We start from the raw sequence: 5,985 nt of genomic DNA on the forward strand, positions 1-5,985 counted from the left end.
GCCATGTCGGACCCTACAGCCCGACCCCACCGCAAATTGCACTAAATCCAACAAACCCTTCCTCCTCCTCCCGCTGCCCTCCAACCTTTCCCGCACCCGGACCCTCGCCGCCCTCCACCGTTGCTCCCAATCTCCACCACCGATCCCGATCCACCGCCGGAGATGTCGTCCAGTCTGATCCACATCGCCGTGACGGAGACGCAGTTCGCCTCATAAGTCGGCGGGGTCTCTTCGTCGCTGCAACTTGCAAGGCGGAGAACGTCGCCCGAAAGTTGCGGTGACGCCGGCAATGAGAGAGGGTGGCGGTGGAGGCGTTGCAGGGAGGTTCGGACATGGTGGTTCTGTGCAATAATCAATTCAGAGATGCAAAGTTGAATAAACGCTCAACGACGGTACTGTGCTAGTTCTAGGCTAGACCGTGCTAGAGATGCGAGCTTAGAACACTAACCAAATCACAACGTAAACAAGGGAGGAGCACACTCCAAATCTCTTTTTTTCAACTTTTTTTTTCACTTTTTCCTCTCTTTTTGCTCCGCGTTTTTTTTAAAAAGTCTACAAATGGTCTAAAAATTGCCTAGCCAGAATTTACCAGACTTCTTTTTTTATGGAACTATTTTTCTTGTACGTGTGGCACGAAACTTGGGGAGTCTGACTTAGGCACGACTCGTAGTATGACGTGATCTGGAAAACAATAACATAGAAGTAATTACTGGACTCGGACTAGGACTGGTGGCGGAAATGAATCTGGTGGAATTCGGACTGAAGGCGGATATATGTAGGGCGGTCACGGACTGGTGGCGAATCTGCAATGAAGGTGGACTCGAATGGACGGCGGATATGCGGTGGTGGTGGTATAGGGCAGTAGTGATGAAGATGGTGCGGCAGCGGCGTGACAAACTGTGAACAGAACTCGAAACTCTAAAGGACTATACGCTAAGTCCAACAACTTGACACGATGATGCAACCGTAAATTCAACAAAGCAAAACACTGAAAAGATTATGCAATGGCTCAGACTGGTTTGGATATTATGAACTAACCCTTTTTTTGGCTTTTTCATGGATTGTATGTATGAAGAACACAAGCAATCTAGACTAAAAACTGGTAAAATCTCACCGAGCAACCTGGAAATCTAATACCACTTGATAGAGGCAAAGGTGTCCCGTCTTTCGATGAGATGGTGGCTATCGTTTTCAGTGGAGTAGACTTTGACGATCCGACTACGAACGTGGGAAGACGTCGCGCCTTAGCAATCGCTAAACCAACTCCGAGAGGTTATTGACCACGCCAGAGCATGATCAACTTGACCACGAAGGTCTATTTCCTGCATGCAAACGAGGAACAAGCAAAAAATTGAAATTGCAATCTAAATATTGCGAATATAAAAGGAAAGCTTTATTAATGAAGGTGGGGTTCTGTGACGTCTTTCTCTGGTAGTAGAACACAAACGAAGTATGCGAAGTTGCAGCTATGAAGAACTTTAATCTATACAAAACCCCAAAGTCTAAACGACGCCCTAAGTGCTGTATATATGGAGGAAAGGGGGGGGGGGGTTGGTGGCCCCTTGGAGGAGGGGTCCGAAACAAACCCTAACTCTGTTTTCCCACACATACGGAGTCCAAAAAACAGCCTATACTGAAGTATTTTGAAATCACATGGGCCTGACCCATAATAAGGTGACGCAACACCTATAATAGTCTTTGGACGAAATTTATGAAGTTACATCTTGTATATTTCGTTCAAGCCTTCATGCACTTATTATGGTGGCTTCAAAGTCCTAAAATCATCACTTGAAACTTCGTTCTTGTTCGCCTTGCACATGCCATCATCTTCATGCTTGATCTTGCTCCAATGTCCATCATTTTTGTCCAAGCTAGGCCCTTCATTTGTAAGCAAAATAAATGTTTCTGATTTAGGCAGCATCATATTCTCATAAACAGTAGAATCGTTATCAAGAAACGAAAGTACCTAGTAATTTAATTGGTGTGTGCGAGCTCTAGTAATTGGTCCATTATGTATAACAGTAGGTGTTGTAGATGTAACAATAGTATTGATGTCCTCATCAATCGCATTGGGGTTATTTTTTTTTCTTCGTCTACGCACAACATAGCTTTGGTCTTATATAACTTTGCTAGTTGTCGACGTGTTTTGGTGTGTGTTGGTGTTAGTTGTGTGCATTTTTTCTGAAAAAATTCTGATATATGTATTTATCTTCAATCATGGTAGTACAACAGATACTTGAGACGAAATGAGGAAGATCGTCAGTACGATTACTGAACTGGCCGATGAAGTGCGCGGCGCGCTGACCGGCGGCAGTGCGGTCAGGACTCCAAGGCCGCCGCCGCCACGCACACTTTGCGGGCCGACGTCCCCCGTTGACGTCCTGCCCTGCAGGCCGTACGGATCAATTAATCGATGGTGGCAGACGCATTGCGGTGCGATGGTCTAAACCGAGCACAGCGAGGACGCGGGGAGCAGAGCACACAGGTATCTCGTAGTATGTACGAGTGATCTCGTTGGCTCGTAGCCGCTGGCCAAGCCGTTTGTGCGTGTGAAGCAGAGTAGGAGCAGGATGAGGAGAGCGTGAGAGGGAGTTGGGATGGGGATGCTCCGGAGGAGGAAGAAGGGGTGTAGCCGAAAAAAAACAAGGATTGCAGATGCATGCGAGTATGCGACTTGTTAGGTTTTTGGACACAAAAGTAAAAGTCAGTACATTCGCATAGCACAATATTTGCACCGGTAAGAGCATCTCCAACAGTCTTTTTATACTTGCACTCACTTGCTACTTTGGACAAAAACCTCCTCCAACAGGTTTTGTAAGTGGTCCCCTACCCCAAAAATTACAAAGCTTGTTAAATCTTCCATCCCACTTTGCATATTTGCAAACCCAAACGGCACTTGCTAAATTTTGGCAAGGCTTTGTAAAAGTGGCCCCCTTCATATTTTTGTCTCAACTAGAAAAATGCTCGTGTGTTGCTAGGGGGTATAAATATTCTAGTACCTTAGCTTGTGATTTACCTGACGATAATAATGTGGTTGTGTAAATAAATATTCATCAAATCTGCCTGTAAATTACCTTATATTTTGATCGGAAGTTTGGTAAGTAAATTAAATTGGAATAGGTTCAGAAAGTAAGTAAATTAAGTTGATTGATTATCATACAGGAAGGTTGGACGAAGCGGTGATGGTAGAAAGGTGAAATTTACGTTCTTTTTAAGTAGTGGAGAAGAGATGACTAGTGGGCCAGTGTGTGATGTGTACGTGTATGTGTGTGCTGCGTGTGTGCATCGTGTGTGCGCGCGTGTGTGCTGCGAGTGTGTACCCGTACGCATGTGCACACGTGTACACGTGTTGTGCTAATATACGTGTGATGTGTCTATGATAAATTGTACTCATATGTCATTGTGTGTTTTGTGCAAATATAGCAATCCGATATACAAAAGCTATCGAAGAAAAAAACATGTTGATTTTGTAAACATTCTCTTTCCTCTTGCTATAACATGTTTTTAGCAATCCAATATACAAACGCGGTTGAAGAAAAAAACAGAGATCCACAGGACTGGAGACCTCAGCGGTTCCTGAGACCACGTTCTTGTGACTTCAAACCAGAGTTCCCTCTGCCCGCGGATCACGTTGGATCGACGATGGAGATATGCTCGTCGGTGTCGCTTCTCGTGAACCATCGAGCGAACACATTGCCTGCCTTTTCTGCCCTCCTCTTCTCTTGATGATCCTCATCAGGACAAACCAATCTCCGGGAACCACTATCCCATCCCAGCTAGGCAAGCAAAGATCACCCTACTGCTCTCTATAGATGGCATGAAACTGGGGCTTACTGACTTCATGGAGCAGGAGGGTGTGGCACTCGTTGGAAGGAGAACCGCCCAGCCAGCACATCAATGAGGAAATTATGTAGTGCCTCGGTGACACAGAGCGCATGATGTAATCAGGAGGATCGATGGATAATTCCCGGTGCGTCTCACGCCCACACTTTCAAATTCAGATCCAGACATTTGGATACAATACAACAAATAATACACAACGACGATTGGATAAGGAACATGCTATTCTTCTGTTGCTTAGGAAATCCTAGCCTGCTCTTTATAAAGGACTAGTGCTATAGCATTAGCATGATATCATGTATATATATATCCTCTAGTAGGTGAATAGCTAAGAATCCCTCAATTATGTGCTTGCTCGTCATCCGGTAGGTCTGAAGCGCTTTAAGCAAACATTGAATGTTCTCAATCTTTTCTTTTTGAGAAGGAAAAACTTGTTTTAAAGTTCTAAACTCTGCATCAAGATGGCGCACCTACCCAACACACAACTTATTATTATGTATACAAAATTCGTCGAAAATAAAGCCAGCCAGCTAATGTTTCATCCTTTAGTCCAATTGGCACGCTTGCATTGTACAAACTAGTGCCTTGCTTAAGGCTTAAGCCACGTGACACTCATACCTACCTGCTAGACAACCTCCCCTGCATGGATTTCTAAACAGACACAATTTCACATGAAACAAATATCGCGACAATACTTAGCAAAGGAAAATACCCTTCTATTTTCCTCAATAAAAACATTACAACAATCTTTAGCAAACAAACATTACTTACTAGTCTTCCATCTGAGGGCACATGCGCGTGATAATTGTGATTTGAAAGGTTGGAAAATGTTAAGTATCACCGTCACTATAGATTTTTTTGCCAACATTGATAAATGAGATTGGTGTTACTAGATAAAATATTTTTATTTGAAGTGACATGTTTCGATGTAGGGTTTGTATCGATTCCACAAGTAATTACACCAATTAGAGAGTTTGATATAACCCCACATAGGTAGAGACACATAATTTAGTAGATTACCTTTTCTCCAAGATATACTCTAAGCACCTCTTTCACATTTTTCCAAATCAATAATTTCATGTCACGGATCTAAAAAAACAATTTGTGCTTCATATGGTCCCATTGTTGGGTTTAGATGTCCCTTTGGGCGGAAGAGTAGTGTAGAATAGTAAAACCAAAGGAACATGGTGTTACATAATGTGCATGCTTAATTGCTTATAGTTCTCAACACTTGTAATTTTTCCTAATGATATTTTTTGATGGTTCACATAAATAAACTAGCAATTTTGAAAGAACACATGATGAGTATGTAGAGACGTATAGAGAGAGTGTGCTGCGGTTCTTAAAAGATACATATTGAGGTTTGAGCCCATGTTAATTGTCTGGTAAAATGACACTTTGGGAACACTATACTGAAATTAATAAGCACGACCTTATAATTTAAAATGCCGCTTGTGAAAAAGTTCTAATGAGTGGAAGCTCCCATATTTCACATGAGCTATGACTCACACCTAGTAGATTTATAACTCATTCCACACTTTTTGAAGGAAATATGCCCTAGAGGCAATAATAAAGTTGTTATTTATATTTCCTTATATCATGATAAATATTTATTATTCATGCTAGAATTGTATTAACCGGAAACTTAGTGCATGTGTGAATACATAGACAAACAGAGTGTCCCTAGTATGCCTCTACTTGACTAGCTTGTTAATCAAAGATGGTTAAGTTTCCTAGCCAGAGACATGTGTTGTCATTTGATGAACAGGATCACATCATTAGAGAATGATGCGATGGACAAGACCCATCCGTTAGCTTAGCATAAATGATCCTTTAGTTTTATTGCTATTGCTTTCTTCATGACTTATACATGTTCCTCTGACTATGCGATTATGCAACTCCCGAATACCGGAGGAACACCTTGTGTGCTATCAAACGTCACAATGTAACTGGGTGATTATAAAGATGCTCTACAGGTGTCTCCGAAGGTGTTTGTTGGGTTGGCATAGATCAAGATTAGGATTTGTCACTCCTTGTATCGGAGAGGTATCTCTGGGCCCTCTCGGTAATGCACATCCCTATAAGCCTTGCAAGCAATGTGACTAATGAGTTAGTTGCGGGATGATGTATTATGGAACGAGTAAA

The sequence above is a fragment of the Aegilops tauschii genome, chromosome 5 (genome assembly GCF_002575655.3).
Source record: "Aegilops tauschii subsp. strangulata cultivar AL8/78 chromosome 5, Aet v6.0, whole genome shotgun sequence".
In the NCBI taxonomy this organism is placed as follows: domain Eukaryota; kingdom Viridiplantae; phylum Streptophyta; class Magnoliopsida; order Poales; family Poaceae; genus Aegilops; species Aegilops tauschii.